General features: G+C 43.8%; 1 long non-coding RNA gene across 2 annotated transcripts in view; it reads left to right on the forward strand.

Moving 5' to 3' along the window:
* The window catches only part of LOC114014414 (uncharacterized), a 141,171-nt gene that overhangs the window by 118,769 nt on the left and 5,099 nt on the right, over nucleotides 1-17,303 (forward strand). For both annotated transcript variants that reach the window (XR_008732990.1, XR_003557888.2), the window contains exons 5-6: nucleotides 3,839-3,954; nucleotides 4,509-4,634. This is a non-coding gene — a long non-coding RNA (uncharacterized LOC114014414). The remainder of the gene's footprint in view (nucleotides 1-3,838; nucleotides 3,955-4,508; nucleotides 4,635-17,303) is intronic.

The raw sequence follows: 17,303 nt of genomic DNA on the forward strand, positions 1-17,303 counted from the left end.
TAATTGGAAGAACAGTCCCATAATTTCCAGCTCCAGGGGGAAGCTATCTTGGAACATAACAGCAAAAAAGAAACCCTTGGGTGAAAGAAGAAACCGGGTCAAAATAAAATCACAGATCGTTGATTGAAAATGTAGATGTGATTATTTCTAATAAGCAATGAAGGCAGGCAATTAGAACAAACTGTGTACATTTCTCGAGCCTAACTGAGTAGTCATTTTTAGAGCTATGAGGATTTATAGATTATCCGGTTTAAGGAAATAAATGCAAATATTATGGGGCCTTATTCTGGAAGTTATCCTTTAGGCATGCTTCTTCAGGTAAGGTCTGGTAAACAGGGTGCAGAAATGAACAGTCACACGTAGAGGGGAGCAGGAAAAATGGACTTCGCTGCCAAAGGAAACATATCATGCATCATCTTAGCTACCGAAATTAGGCAAAGCAAGTCCCAGCCAGTGTGCTCTCCAGGTATGACTCAAGCCCAAACAAAAGCGGCAGCCCTGGCTGTCCCTTGTCTAGGCTCTGTTTTCATACCCCTGAAAAATAAATAACACAACACATACTTCCTGCAGAAGGTAGCCAAGGACTTGTCCACATTGCATTGCACAATGTCATATAATCTTCACGTCCAAGGGAGGTTGTTCCTCTTCTTCAGTATGTGAAAAATATCTAGTGTATCCATAGATGGGGGCAACAGTTAGGAAGTGTGTTCCTCTTCATGAATTTCCCTGTGATCCAGTCACACCGGCTGTCATTATAAAGTAAAAGTATGGAAATTCCATCATAAACTGAGATTAATCATTGGCGTAATTCCCCTCCTGCTTGGCAGGACCAGGATTTCACCCAAAGTATCGCTAATATCCAATTAATCAGCTGACACAAAGTCAACAAATGTAGAGCTTTCCAGGCATGGGAAATCAAAATGCCGTAAGAATAAAACTTTATAGCAGTCGAGCTCCCTGTGGAGCAGAGCAGGAGGGTCACTGTGTTCCCCATTGCAATTAGGATTATGCCGCTGTTCCCTGTCAAAGGAATGGACCTTGCCATGGCTCTTTCACAGAGCTGTTCCTGGGGATGCAGGAGCTGCTAGCAGGCTTTGCTCCAGGTGGTTCTCTCCTATTAAGCTGGTCTTAATCTCTGCTCTCTGTTTTGAGCTAAACAGGCAGATGCAAACTAGAAGAAAGGAAGTGGTTACTCCAGTGTCTATGGGAAAGGCATTGATGTTGCAAGAGGGCTTATCAACAACTTCTATATGTACAAAATTCATGGAGCGGCTCCCTCCCTAGGGGCTGGCAAATGTGAGTTCCCACTTCTGCCGCTTCTGAGACTGACTGTGCAGAGACTTCTGCTGATGCAGTAATGTGGGTCTGCAGTACGGTAACTATTAGGAAATTTCTGTATTGATAAAACCCTTAGTGGAGGCACAGCTGCACAGGCAGACATTCGTTTTATAAATGCCTTTGCCAACATTGACTGCTTTCTTATTTCAATTCCACTTTTCAGAACCAGTATAGGATACAGGGGTGGGGAGATATTTCTGCATTAATATCTTCTGCAAATTGGGAAGTTTGCAAAGAGGCAGCTACCCTGACATCGCTAACTGCTGTGTATCTGCTGCTGGTTTATAGACTATCATAAGCTCATAAGTAATACTGGAATGCGAGTACTAGAAAAAGACAGAGGAAAAAATGAGCTTCCCTCTCTCAAGTTTTGAGTGATTCTTGCTGCTTTTGAGTCATTTCTGCTCCCCCCCCCCCGCCCCTGCCCCGGCCCCAGCACAATTTTCTGGGGACAGTGCAAAATCCCAGCTGAATATTGAAATATGCAGCATTACATTTTCCCTGGAGCAGTGCTGGATGTGGCCCTTCCCTTTTCAGACAACAAGCCTGACCACCTCTGCCCCTTATGGCAAAGAGACCTGAGGCGCTGGGAGCTGTGGGTTCAACCACTCAGGCGAAGGAGAGGCTGTATGTGGGTTCCTGATGCAGGGGCTGCCTGCTCTGCCTGCTCTGCCTGCCAGATGAGAGACACCGCTGCCTTCTACTCGTACAACAGTTTAGATGAGGACATCAGTGTCCCCACACACCAACAGGTGGGAGATCTTTTATCAGTGGAGAGAGATTTGCTAACTAGTAGCAGAACAGGGATTGTTCTTCCTTAGCTCCAGCTGCTTTTAGCAGCAGGCACATGGATGCCCAGTGGTTTTAACTGCAGGAAATATTGATACACAGAGATTTCAGGGTCTCCAGGGGAATGGGTGCCAGCCATGTTCAGTTCAGAGGAAATGGATTTTGAGCCCAGAGAGCTCAGATTTTGAGCCTGTGTAGAGGCAGGCATTGTGTACCTACACTATTGTGTGGCTCTGGCCTTCTGGTGCATTTGCACACGAAAACATGCCAGAGTCAATGATATGGCATGTCCCAGGGACTGCTAGAGATGTGCCTGTGAATACTCTGCTCCCAGCACAGTCACAGGGTTTTGACTGCACTCTTAAAGCCAGTGGAAATTGCGCAGTTCAGTCCTGTGGCATCAGGGTCAGATTGCAGGAGACTGAGTACCTTTCCTGGTGGAATCCTGAAGTTATCCCAGAGAGATAACTGATCAACTACATTGTTGGCACACAAGTCAGAAGATACAAGACTTCTTCAATCTAAAGAAATACATCTGCAGATGAATTTTCACTGTTAAACAATCTTACTGGCCTCTCAGCTGTTGGTAAATCTCAAATAACCTGGTAAAATTTGTTACTGGAGTGGTTAAGTGCAGGTGACAAAGGCACAAATGATTGCTGGCTTAGTGTTTCCTCGCATGTAAGTAGCACGGTTTTGCTGGTGCCCTGTGATTTCCAGGCGATGGGGGAAGGCTGAGGGGGCTACTTTGGCTGGCAGCCAGTCATCCCTTCATCCACCCCACCACATCCCACAGAGCGGGTGGGCACAGCTGGGTGGGTAGCAGGGCCATGGACAATTCATCATTATGGTGGTCTGACCACTTTTCTGTGCCTGTGCCTTCCTCTCCTTTCTGTTTGTCTTATGCCAGGGTATTCATTGTCAACAAAGAAACACAAACAAATGTTTGAAGGATGCACATCTGCGCTAGCAACCAGCCCACTGCAATTATACTAGCTCTTGCTTACCCAAAAATGGATCCTTGAACTGCACATGAGTAGTGTCAGCTGTATTACACATCGAGTCTGTCAGCTGCCAGGGTTGGGTGCAGACAAAGATAAAAAAATGAATGAAGACACTGGCAGACTGGGAGGAGAATTCTGCAGTCCTGTTGAGTTCAACAGATACTGCATGAGAAACAGTTTTCCTACAACCTTGTATGGGGGAAGAATATGGAAACATTATGGTGTTAATGCTAGGAAACCTGTCTTTGTAGCTTTTGTCTCCTAAAGGACCCTGTATGATGTATCTTTACTGATAAAAAGGTATTTTTTTTTTAGCTCCAGATTGCTTTAGTTAGAAGAAAAGGATACCATGTTTACCCAGTTTTGGAGAATTTTCTCAAGGATGAAATCCTGTCACTCTGGAAGTCAACAGGAGTTTCCAAAAGGGAAACTCCTGGTGATTTTAGCAGGCCCCAGGTTTCACTTCATGAACTATTTGATTTATCCCACAATACACAAATATTTAAAAATGTTATGATTTTGTTCTTTGAAATTTGACTTGAACCTGCTAAAGCAGACAGTTCAGTAAAATACTTAATCCATCAAAGTAATCTAAACCCATGTGCTTTTCAAATCACCCTGAAAAGGGTCAGATCTGCATACAGTTTCCAATAGATTTAGACTGTAAAATGTTTCTTAATTTATGTTCTTTGGCTTGTATCCAACAGCTTGAGCCTTCGATATTGTATTGATGCCATCCTCAAGACATCCAGTGCTTTGTCTCCACGGGGATAGCTGTGGTCTGAGGTTACAAGCTGGTGTGTTTTGAGTACACGTCACTATGGTAAGGTACAGGAAGTTAATCCGTAGCTTTACCAACAACAGTTTCAGTGCTATGGGGCAGATTGTAGCTTGTGTCTGAATGCAATGTACCTGTGTCCATTGCTATAAATAATCCTTGAATCTGCTTTAGTTCTGCTTTGGAAAACAGGTTCATGTTGAATTTATCTACTAAAGGTCTAAGGCCTTGTCTGGGCATGCAGAATTGGATAGTTTAAAATAGCAATTCTGCTTGGGCGATTCCAGTATAATTTAACACCACCAGGATAACTCCCTTATTCTCTCGTGGGGTAAAACTATCTTACAGGATAAACCTCCTTATTTTGTAGGATAAGACTAAATTTGTTAAAAAATAATTAATATTCCACCTGCAAAGGTGAAATTAATTGTTCTGGGACAGGGATGTTTTTATTTTGGAAGAGAGGGTCCACCTGAGGAGTTGGAAACTGCTATGCCAGCAGCTTCTGGAGGGGAGAGATGGGGAGGGAAGCCAGGATGATTTTCTGACCCTATCCTGTGTGAGTGCACTAGATGCAGGTTTTCCTCCCACCATCCCAGGACCACATGAGTATCCCACTCTTGGTAAAAAGAGTTTGAGCACCAAGAAACCGAGGGAGCACGAGGGCACCAAGGAAGTCGGATGATCAGGAAGGCACAGTTACACCTGAATCTCTCATGGCTGCGGTGAGTAAAGCAATTGCCAAGATTTAAGAGTTTTAAGAGGTTACGAGACTTTCAGAGATGGAAGGGTGCTGCTGTCCACCTGGTGATGCTCTTGACTGTGAATCCTGACACATGAGCTCTGAGGGCCCGTAAGTGCAATCCTATACCTGCAGATCAGGACAATCCTATACCTTTTCTTCTGGCACACTTCTTTATGTTCTTCTTCAGGTCATTTCCAGTTATGAAGCTCAGCCTCTTTATGCAGTGTTTTTTGGTTTTTTGTGAGATCCATCCCAGCTTGTTCCCCAGGAGCATTTGCTGAAGATAACGGGCTTCCTAGCTGCAGTGTATGAAATTTTAAGTGCTGCAGAACTGAACCTAGCCTTGTGCCATTTCACCTTCAGCTTATGCTGGTTTAACATCAACTTGCTCTCCTTTAATATTCTGAGGCATTGCCCACAGTGCCCTTTGGGACCCTGTTGCTCAGTACTCCATCTGAACATCTGCATCTGCAAACCAGCCCCCTTGCACAAAACATAGTAACATGTGAGACTGAGAAGAAAAAGAAGTCCAGAGAAGCTTTTCTGCTTCAATACTGAAAGAGGACCTCCCACCCCCACAGCTGAAGAAATGAGTAAACTGAGCATTTTTTACTTTTCTGCTGGATTGAGACATCAAAAGAATGGCTAACTGAGCAAACCTGAGTGCGTCTAATTGACTTCAGCCCCAGATTTATTCACTGTTCTGCACCTGCTTTGGAGAGCTGATTCAGGTCTTGACCCAAAGCTCTCTCTTGACTTTAGTTTTCATCAGGACTCAGAATTCCAATTGAAATGGAGCATTTCTTGCTGATTTTGGTGAACTTCATTGCAGTGCCTTGGCCCTTTGATAGTGTTTTAAGTCATTTCTGAAACTTCATAATGAAGCAATATTGAGTACATCTGAGTGCTAGCAAGACACTAAAGACACTGTAGGCCATATGTAGAACATGGGTATCACACTGAGCAAGGTTACTTTGAAGTAAACAAAAATCCAAATACCAAAAATTCCCATTTAACTTTCTTTAATTTTTTTTCTACTCTGGGTGGGGAAACCAGCTACATTAGATTCTCTGCTTTAGAAGGGTTCAGTTTTGATTAGTTAAATAACTTTGTCAGCCTTTTGTATTTCAGTATTTCTAGCCTTGTAGCTGAAAATGAGAAACTACTTTGGTCTTACGACGATTTCATAGGATGTACTGATGGCCTGAGAGCTTTCATCAACCATTTCTTCTCTTAACCTCACTGTGCATGATGCATCCCAGTCTTATTTAACCTGTAGGTTCTGCTTACATGGAGAAGCTTTGGTGCCCAGCCTCACAAGAGTTATCTAACTGATTTTAGGGAAACTTTCAGATTTCTTTGTCTTGCCATCTTGAACCTGCTGTTTTCCAGGTTCCTGCTGTTTTCCAGGTTCCGGGCGTAACAGGAGGTCTGCAGCATCCCTCAGGCAGGTGGTGTGCTTCATGGGACGGGGTCCTCCCCTCCTCTAGCATACCATGGTCCCGCAAGGTCTCAAGGCTCCCATTTTGTGCTGAATTCCAGGGTCAGAGAGCTTTAGTCTGACAGGGATGATAGCTTCTGTCTGAGGCAGGTGATCTTTACGCCACTGAAAGACTTTGCAAATTCCACACTTCGCATTGTCTCAAGCCCCTGCTTATATGGGACTCTTTCTACTCTTTCTTTTGTGCTCTTTTCTCTTCTCTTCTCTCTTTTTCCCTCCTTTTCTTTCTCCTATTCTTTTTCTTTTGTTTTCCTTTTTTTTTTTTTTTTTCTTCCCTCCTTGTTTTCCCATCACTGCAGTATTTTAACACTTCTGTGCACTCAGAAAAACAAGTCACGGTCTGGTCTTTAAGATTTTGTGAGAACTGACAAATTTGGTCAAGGGTGAGATTTTGCAAATGCTGTTAAAAACGCGGCTTTTCATGTGGCAACATGTTCTTTTATACTGGAACACGTCCTAAATTTTCACACATGTGCAGGAAGTGAAATCACACCTTTTTATGGCAGAAACAGCTTAGCACAGTGAAATGACAGCTTTTGCCTATAAAAAATGCCTTTAGTTTTTGTGGAAAACAGTGAATTACTTGAGGCAAAACCACAAAGTGTTTCATCAGCAGCACAATGGTTTTTAATGCAGCTCTGCCTTGAAAAGAGCTTGAGGAAGATGGAAATCAGAGGACAACACCACTAGATGTATCAGCCTTGCAGCCCAAATACGCTGTACAAGGTTTGAGTGCTTTTTCAAAAGATTTTTAATTTAATGGTGTCTTCTAAGTCTTCCTTTTCCCTCCTTCTCCATCTTCAAAGTCTATTATTTCCTCTCCTTTGATCCCAAAATTTCATCCCATGGTATTTTTAACTCTCCCTTCCCCCACCAGACTGAGTCCCATCCCCACTCCCCTCCACATGTGGCTGCCCGGCTGCTCCGGCTGCCTCTCCCTACCGCTCAGGAAGCCAAGAGCCAGGCAGACTGGATACAACTGGAGTTTTCTGATGTGCTTTAGCGGTACCTGCATGTCCTGAGCTAAACACACCCCGGTGTGTGTCCTGGCCAGCAGGACATTTGATAGCCCTGCCATCATAATTTTATTGCCTTCAGCGGGAACAAGTGCTGCAGTATCTGGAGGACCAAGGCAACTGCTTTTTACTGGAAAATCCATCCTGTAGAGCTCATAGCTGGATATACAACTGGAAGGAAGATATATTTTATTTCTAAGTTTGCTTCTGCATGGGACAGAAGTTGCAGTGAGGTGAGATGGGTTGCCATGAGTTGCTCTGTTCTCTCCCAAGCTATGCCATTCTCAAATGTAGTTTGCCTTTCCTATGCCTCCTCTTTAACATCTGTGTGTGCTTCCCTTCCCTTAGGCCATGTAGAAACCTGTAGATTTAGAGGGAACTTACCATTGTTGCTCCTGGGGGAGCTCTCAAAGCAGAGTCTTGGAAGCCCTCAAAGCACTTTCAGCATTTGGGTGCTTGGCAGGAGTCAAGAAGAGTCACTGCATGCTCTCAATGTGATGCAGAGTAATTTCAGATTCTGTGCTGTCATTGAGGACCTAAACTGTGACATGGGAGCACCGAGAGGACAAGGACAATTTGCAGTAGTTGAAATAAAAAAGTCAGTCAGTAAGTAGGAAGTGAAATGTATGCGTGCTCTGTCCTACATTTGCAGGTACATCCATGTGTGTGGGAAAGCGTACAAGTGAAAAAGGCATTTGTACAAGTTTCTGAGCAGGTTGTATGCACTGGAGCCAAGCTGCCTACTTGGTGAAGGAGAGATTTTAAACCTGCCCGTAAGTCCAGTAACCAGCTTTCTAACCACACACATCCCACACCTACATTTTTGTGTTCTACAGCTTTCATGTTGGTCAAATAAAAAGCATCAGCACCACATCTACTTGTTTGCATTGAGGGCCAATATGTTTTCTTTGCACTTTAAATACTGTTTAGAGCTCTCTTTATGAGCTTCAATTAGGAGTTTGCTATGGAGGGCTTATTAGAGCAGTTTTATTGGTACTTTAACACATTTTCTTTGTTAAAAGCTAGTTTAGAAGCTAGTTTAAGAAGCTTGTAAATGGGAGCTACAGTGAGCTGTCTGTTCCACTGACAAACACATATCAACAGGCCTCCCAGAGGGTTCCTCAAGTCACCTGGTCCACCCCTGCACAAGCGACTGCAGTGAGCCCCACCATCTGCCAGGCTCTCAGGAAAGGGAGTTGGGTGGGGACATCAGGGAATAAATATTAATTCTGGAATTCAGGGAAAAAAAACCAACCTCCAGACTGGAAGTTTTATATTTAATATAAACTTAAGATGTATGAGATATCCAGTCATTTTGGTATCCAAAGCAATCAGGTCAATAAAATACAAAGAGATCACCCAGACTGGTTTCACCAGCAGAAACAGAGAAATCAGGACTGGGAGTGAAGAAACTTTCCTGCTACCCAGGTTTTCCGTCCAGGGCTCAGGCTGGAGAAGGCGACAGTGTCATGTCCCCTTCTGCTCTGGCCGTGACCCGAGGAAAGCCTCCCTCTTGTTGCCGCTGGAGACTCCACGCCAGGGCAGACATAGCTGATTAGACCCCCCTCCTGGATGAGGCGCAGTGGAGAGCACCCGAGAGCTGTGTCCATCCTCATGCCCCCCACATATGCCCCTGCCTCTGGAGCAGATACCGTGTGTGCTGGTTTCTGTTTTCTCTTCCAGCACAGTTCTTGTTTCAAAGGCACCTAGAGGTGAGTTGTGGCCACAGAGGAGTGGCCTCGGGGAGCCAGGAGAGCCGCTGCAGTAGAGGAAGGAGCGTGAAGGTCTGCCTGAGAGCACTGCCCACCCTGAGAGGCACTTACAGCCCCTCTCAGGTGGCAAGACAATTTAAACTAATTCATGTCTTGGATTCCCCCTCACCTGCCATAGCGCTTTTCAGATGTGGCTGCCCCATCCGCACCAGTTCCTCACAGCTCCCCAGTTCCCTCAGGCAGGGTCCCCTTGCAGCCAGACTCCCGTTGCTGCCATGTCAGCACAGCTGCCATCCTCCGGCCCAAAAGGTGCCATCAATCCTCCACACCTGTCTTTCTGCAAACACCTGTAAAGCCTGTGCCCACAAGAGTCCCACCACAGAAACCCCTGCCGTGACTGCTGAAGCAAGCTTAGGAGTAGGTGGAAAGTATCTACTCCAGATCCCTCAGGGAGGGCCACACGGTATCTAAACAAGTCTGTTTCTTTACCCACATTTATATTTTCCTAGGAAAAGTATGCAAGTAAATATTTTCTCCAGGCTTTTTTCTTTTCTCTCCTCTTTCTCTTGGCTCCTTTTTTCCCTCTAAACCTACAGTACATCACTCACGACGACTTAAATAGTGAAAACTGTCTACAGTTTATCTAAGGATCAAACAGCTGTTGTCTTCACAGGCCTTTTTTATTAATATGAATTAATGTTTTCCAACTTATTTCCTACATTTCTGCTGGGAAGAATAACCCTTCCCAGAAGCATTCTTTGGCAGATAGCAAAATAATTTGAGTAGCAGATATATGATCTCATTTTTTTCTGGACAGATTACAAATTGCAGATTGGCTAGAAGTGGATGAACACAATAAGTATTTTAATCTTGCAGTGATTTCATGTGCCTAAATGCTTCAGCTGCCTACACTTTCCAAGCTATGAGCTGCATCCTTAAGCACTTAAACTGTCTTCAGTTGCAGAGGATACCATGGCCCAGACCTACTGTAATGGAAGAGGGAGTGGGTTGTTTCCATTTGTATGTCACTGCAGAGGTCTCTGAGCATTAACTACTTGCCTGACCAGCATTTCTCGGATGAAGTGCTTTGGAAATATCAATGTTTGAGTCCTACTTTCAGCCTGACATTCACAGAAATAGGGGTTTTTTGACGTAGCTGGACTGCTCCTTCTCTGCAGCTGGATCCTGCACAGTGGGTCTGCAGGTAAAGGTCTAAAAGTCCTGCCTTAGAAGTGTTCTAATAGTATCTTCCAGGGAGAGTCTTTACTGATTTAAGCTGCTTTAAGCAGTTTTATGGAGAGCCAGTCCTTCTAAAAGATTGCTGTTGACCCCGAGAGCGTTCCTGGATCTATTCATACGAACTTTATAACCTACATGTATGTCACAGAGACCTTTGCCACTTGCATGTGCTCTTGGAGCTCTTGCTGACCCTACCTAGTTATGGCAGTGACATGTGAACCATCACACTCCTGCATCTCACCATTTCTGAAACAAGTAATTGTGCACGTCTCTTCCACTGAGAGCTGAAAGTCCCTGTGATTTGCACCCAGCTGTGGGGTGGGTGTTCATCAGAGACACAGCAGATTCAAGAGAAACTATTGTCTCTCAACTCCAATTATTTCTGCTTTTGGAGAAGATTTAGAATTAGTTTCCAGTTGCATTTACTCAGTCTAAATACATCAGTGGCTATAAGGAGTCTTTCTATGTAAGCACTGTGTTCCTTAATAGTCCCTGCTCTTCCAGTGCTCCTCTCTAGCCAAGTCAGGAATGACAAATAACTAAGAATTCAGTGTCCTCTGCATCTCAAATTACATTCCATTATAATTTTTTTTAATCCTGGAGCAGCCAGTTAATTTTGCTTCTTTGATGTTTGATGAAATGTGTATGTTGTGTATATGAAATGAGAAGTTGATAGGAGCCTTGCACCAGATCTCTGCTCTGTTAAACCATGTGGAAAGGACTGAGTGTGATGATAAAATCCTGGGAAGCCCACTTCCTTCTGAAGAACGACTGAACGGAGGGAGGATCCTGCTCAGCTATAACACACACTGGTACAACCAGGAGCTGCTGGCACTTGTGGCGGGTCTGTTACCTCTCTGAACCAAATCCAGGCTGGACACTGCATGTCCTGACCAGCACTGCACTGTAATAATTTAAGCTGAAGTGATTTATCTAAATCTGGACTGGTTTTGCACCTTGGTTCCTTTTTCTTTCTTTGCATTTCATATAATTCTCTCGGGTTTCCTACTTTCCTCCTTGATTATTTTCTTCCTTCAAGAGGGCTTTTCTGTATGTAGGTGATAGGAGCAGCCAAACAAAACGATACAGGATATTGTAAGAGACACGTTGTATGAGAGTGACCTTCACAAAACCGATTTCTTGGCGCCTCAATCTCCTTTAGGCCTTGCACCTAGCTGCAAACTAGTGGGCAGGTTTTCATCAGTATCTTTAATCAGGTTTCAAGACACTATAAAAACACAACAAAAATCATAAAAATTCCTTTTGTCTCAAACACATACCTTAGCAGTAAGGGATGTATCCCTAAATATTTCCTCAGGAAAAATTAATGAAGCAAATTAAAAGAAAAATTCTTTCAAGCTGTTCCAAACAAACTCATTTCACAGCCTTTTATCATGCTTCCTTGCCGTTTGGGAAATTTATTTAAGTTATTAAAAAATTCCCTAAAATTCTCAGCTGAAAAGTTGGCTTCTGTTTTTTCTACAAAGCTAACTCACCTGATTTGTCAGAACAGCTCGAAAATGAAGTGCTAACTGGTGGGTTTTATTGAAAGGAAACCAAGTGGAACAACATATGTATTTTCTTAGGAAACTAAAAAGCTCACAGTCCTGTGGTGTTCCTTGGGGTAAATTCTTTGTTATGAATTACAACCTGCTTACTGATGAGTTGTTAATAAAAAGTAGACCTGCTGGGCCATTATTTTTTTCCACACAGTATACCCAGTTTAGCTTTTTTTAAGCGTTTTCATTAATGCACTGAGTGTGAATAAATCTGTTTCCAATTTGTAATTGTTTTCCCTTCATCTGGACATTAATTTATTGCCAAATCTAACACTCTTCTATTTTTAATATCCCTCCAAACTGAAGAGCTGTTTTAAAAAGAAAGAAAGAGATTAGTAAAATGCAGGATAGTGGGAAGGATCTCTCCTTTTCTTCCTTCTTTCCTTCTTTCTTCCATCCCCTCTTTCCTTCTTTCTCTCTCTCTCTTTAATCTTTTGCTCTTTCACTCTCTCTATTTCCTTTCCCCCCTGCTTTCTCTCCTAGATCATATCCCAGTGTCTGGGACCAGGAGAAAGGGGCGCTGGGTCTCTCCTGGGGCCCCACCGTGTTTAGAAACAACAGCCGCCAGCTGAACTCATAGGTAGTTGACAAAACGGTCTGACGGAAACACTGGAATCAAAGTAGAAACAGATGGTAACCTGAGGTGGCAGCGCAACTTCATTTAATGTGGGGTGGCTTTTTATTTATTTGATTTATTTGTTTATTTTCTAGCTAAGCATCTCTTTGCATGGGGGAGCCTCCTTCCTCGGTCATTACTGCATTGTGTCTGGGCAATAGCAGCAAATCTCATTTGTTGAAGAAAATGAAGGGATTAAGCAGAAGGTAGTCAAATGGCAGTGTGTTTCAATGGGTATTATTAGCAAGTGGGTCTCTTGCTGCTTCAGTTCAACACATTTGCATGTATTCACATGAACTGGAGGCAGGAGCCCAGCCCTAATGGTGGAGCATTACTATCGCAGTCGGGAAAATCTGTGGAATCAGCAGTAAAAAATGTGTCTATTATTCTGGCCTGTTTCTTGCCATGAGGAGGAGGACGTATGAAGGAGAGAAAGGGGAAGGGAGAATTAGTGGTTGCTGAGGTGTTTTCAGAAGCAGTGGCTACTGGTGGTGGCAAATCTCTTGTCAGGCTTTAAGCTGTACGTGTGCATGTGAGGAGAGACACCAGGAGAGGGCTGGAGATGCATAAAATAAAAGCAGTTGATGTGGGATCCCTGAAGCGGTGCTCCTTAGATGCGGAGGGTGCAGCCAACAGCCCAGGTGTGGTGGCTTTGAGGGATGCTGCACGTAGCCAGTAGTAGGGTTGGTACCGGGAGCACCAGGGCATGCGGGAGACACGTGCCCCATGATGCTCTGTAGCAACCCGCAGTGGCTGCTCCGGCCTGGAGAGCTACTTCCAGAGAGCGGGATGTTCACACACAATTTGACCGTGGCTTTCCACCTCCCACCTGTTCGGCTTCATGAACGCCTTTTCTTTAGCTTTTCTGCTCTCCTGAGAACCTGGGGCTTGGTTTTGGGGGGCAAATAGCCACCGTTGGGCCCCAGGCTCCCTTGCAGGCAGAGGGAAGGGAAAGCAGTCATGTTTTTTCCCCTTCAGAAAACCCCAGGTTTCCAGGGAGGAGGGCATACGCAGAAGTCTGTACCTTTCTGGGCACCTGAGCTGATATTAGTCAAGGCTAATTTTTAGGCTGTACCAAGCAGACACCATCCAGGGTCTTGGACTCAGCTCTGCTGGGAAAGCCGGGGGGGCACTGACATTACTGGTATTGTTTTGTAACATTAAACACAGTCAGGAGATGGATGAAAATGCCAAAATAGTTAACCATATATTTGGTGTTTGCATAGCGATTACACCCACTCCATGTACCATTGTCAGATGTGTTTTTGTGATGGACTGGGTGTGCTTATCCTAAAACTCCTGGCAGCAGTTGCAGGCATTTTTCACTAGTCAGATGGTAGCATGGCAGCACAGGCTAGGTGACACAAAATAAAGAGAAAGGAAAAAGAAACAAGGTTTCCCCCTACTCCCATATGGTGCCAGTATCAGCTCTCTGCTGCAGGGACACTCCTCCATCACCCACCAGGATGTGGGGAGCAGTGGGGACACAGCACATTGCAGAGAGGAAGAATTTCTCTGTCTCAAATGCTTTTGACAGCAACTTCTGTGCTGCCTCCGCTCCCCCAAAGATGCTGGTTTTCTCACTGTGTGAACTATGCTCTTTGGCAAGCCAGAGAAACTGATGCAGACACATTTTATATCTCAAATATTTATTTTTTTTTTTTAACCACAGTTAATTCTTCCCTTTTGCCCTGGGTTATAGGACTTACGTCCGGAAACAATAGGAGCCTAGCACCTTCCCATATGATCTCTTTCTTCGTTTTAGCTGCTTGTAAAAACCTATCTTGGTCCCTTGAGTCCTAAAGAGTAATATGTCCATTGCCTCCACAATTGCCTACTCCATCTGGGACTCTCATTGGGATTCAGTCCACACATTCAGTTCAGGTGGGATCTTCAGAAAAATCAATAACCAACATGTCTGGCAGCACTTTACTGCATGGTATCTGTGTCCTGCTTCCTGGCTGGGACTCTCAAAATACTGATGTTCTGTTGAATTGGGGTTTTTCCAAGGTTTCCAGCCACCTCTCTGTTGCTCTGTGATTTTTTTTTCCAGTTGACTGTAATCTATCTCTCATAATCTGTATAGAGATGGCCATTCTTCCTGCTTCGCTGTTTCCCCTCTAACTGAGGCCCTGCAGTTTGTAGCGTTCAAATTACGGCCTTTGGTATTATGGAATGATGCTGCTCCTTTGGAAAGCCGTGGGTGACTGCAACCTGCCAGTTATATCCGCTGCTGCCATAGCACCAGGCTTTTGGTGGAGCAGTGGGCTCTGATCCCAGTGAGGGGGCACGGCTATGGGGTGGGCTGTGCTCCGGCACCCGTAGTGTCAGCTGGGCAAGGGAGGAGATGGGGAGCGTTGCTAATGGTATCCCCCACAGCTTATCTGGGCTCATGTTTATACTGAAACGTAGAGACAGGTTTGTAGTGACACCCACAAATGCTAAGCCAGCTTTAAACTTGCTTGCTTGGGTATGGGTAACAGCCTGCCTGAGGCAGCACAGAGCTGTAAAACAGCACAAGCTGTAAAACTGCTAAAGTACCTGGATCTGGTCCATTCTGAGCTTTCAGATACTGCTGCTAGGTCAGGGTTGAGGGCTGATAATGTAGATCTATGCGGCTGCAGCTAATGCAATGAGCTGCTGTGCAGCCGTCCCCCCAGGGAAAGGAGCAGAGCTCTGTGCTGGACTGAAATGGCCCTTTTCACCCCATGCATGTGAATTCAGCCATTCATACCTGGGGAAATACCATGGCTGTTTTCATGCAGGGAAAGCGAGGCATAAGGAGATTAATGCCTGATTTTCGGCCACGCTGGCCATCTCCACCTCTTGCTAATGGATATATAATGTAGCTTGGTCACAGCTTCTGAAGAAATTGACCCTCAGCTGACTTACTTAAGTTTGCAGAGGCAATACCTGGAGAAGTACTGACCCCATAAACCCTGAGTCTCTTGCTGGTGGGACAACTGGGAGACCCTTTTTCCCTCTCCAGAAGCATCTTCCTTAAGCAAGCAATAACAAAGCTTTGCCAATGTTGAAAATGGTCTGACTTAGTGTAATTATTCATTTTGCTAAGGCTGGCCCTGACTCAGTGCTTCTGAATGCTTTTGAATCTGAAGCCTGCAGAAAGCTGTTGTTCTGTGCAATAAGGAGTTATCATCTTTGCTTAGGCACAGCTCCTGCTATGCAAGGAAGGCAGGCTGTTGATGAATCTGGTTTTCAGTTTCCCATACCATCACACCTGTTTCTCTTTGAGGAGAGGGTCTGAGGTCCCCTGGAGAGATGGGGACTCCTTGTCTCCTGTGTAACTTTCTCTCCAAACAGTGATAAGCAATTGCACTTTCGCAGCTGCGCTGCTATTGACATAATTTCGGCTCCGAACATGCGACTGCTACCAATCAACACAACCGTAACCAGTTTTAACCTGGCCTGTTCTGTTATTCAGAAGTCAAAAAGGCTTTCTAAGCCGGCCACTGAAGGACCAAGCGGCTTTTCAGTCCTGTGAAGGTGGTGTATGCGTTGGTTTTGGAGCACCTGAATTCTGTCATGTAACAGCAGAGGGCATCTTCACAGGGCTACTTTTCCATATAAAGAGAGGATGTCCCTTTAATGCAGCATCAGTGAAAATTCTTCAAAGATCCCTTGAATTTCATAATTATCTATAATTTTACACAGATTTACATTATATGTGGGTTCTGAACAAAGGGAACCTTTCACTTTTTTAAAAAATGAGTTTACGTTGATTATTTCACAAAGTGTTGGTAGCTGACCATAATGCTCCTCACTAACAAAACAATGTCCACTCTGTGGATATTTCTTTTTGAGAAACAACTCTTTCCCATCTTTTAGAATAACACAATATGTTAGAATAAAAAAGATACACTTAGGAAAAAAAGATGAAATGGATCTTCAGGGTCTAGCCCAACTCCTTGGCAGGTTGAAACAGATAAAGTATCACCCACAAATATTTGCCACTTGTGTACTTAAATTCACAAAATAGCTCTGTCGTGTGTTGATAACTTCATGTTCAGGAAATTGTCTTCCATTCAATTAAAACACTGACTGTGGATTTCTTTTGGTACTTCTCCCAGTACTTATGGAGAAGAATCAGGTACATTGTCTTTTAAACTTGTTTGGATAATTAGGCTGTTCTTGTGGTTCCATTTATGACGAGTGCTTAGCACTAAGTCCATGGTGAAGCAGTACCATTGAACTATGGCACTGTAAAGAACTCCAGTTTAGCAGATTCAGAACAGAAAAGACTTATCCTAAGGCCTGTTGATAGAAAATCTATAAGCAAAAGGCAAAGCACTGTGTGACTGTACCATTTGCTACAAAGATAAAAAGAACATCTTCAAATTATCTGAATATCAAAATGCAACTTGTCTGGATATATTACAGGGGAAAATATCCATCGAGAATACGATATAGAAATTTGAATTACATTTTTTGCCTAATCTGTCCTATGATTAATGTTCAATGAAAAATGCATGAAGGATAAGGGAAAAAATAACTTTTTATTATTTTATTACCTTAGTGCCATAGTTGAACTCAAAGTATTCTTGACTACTGAAAATCCAAGGCACTCTGTGTTTTGCAAATAAGTCACTGGCGGAAGGTTCTACTTGAAGAGGTGTGTAAGTAGCTTTATTCTATTTATTTTTAGGTGGATTTCATGTAAGCATTTACCTAAGTATCGGCAGAACCTGAAATCATCAATGCAGTTTCTTGTCAGACTATTCTCCTGTATCCTGGCCCATGACACATGGCCCATTATACATTAATCAGCCTTCCCAAGCTTTGGTTCATATAAATGTTATGAATTGCATGCATTTGCATCACATGATATTTAGTAGGAATAAATTATCTGGGATGAAGGAATTTTAGGCATTTTCTTTTCAAATAAATATCTATATATTTTCCTTTTGGCCAGACTGGGCTTAATGAATCTGATCTTATTTCATCTGAGGAGCAAACATGTTTCAGGCTGGTTAACGGAGAAACTTGGC

This window comes from Falco cherrug, chromosome 6 (genome assembly GCF_023634085.1).
Source record: "Falco cherrug isolate bFalChe1 chromosome 6, bFalChe1.pri, whole genome shotgun sequence".
NCBI classification, from domain to species: domain Eukaryota; kingdom Metazoa; phylum Chordata; class Aves; order Falconiformes; family Falconidae; genus Falco; species Falco cherrug.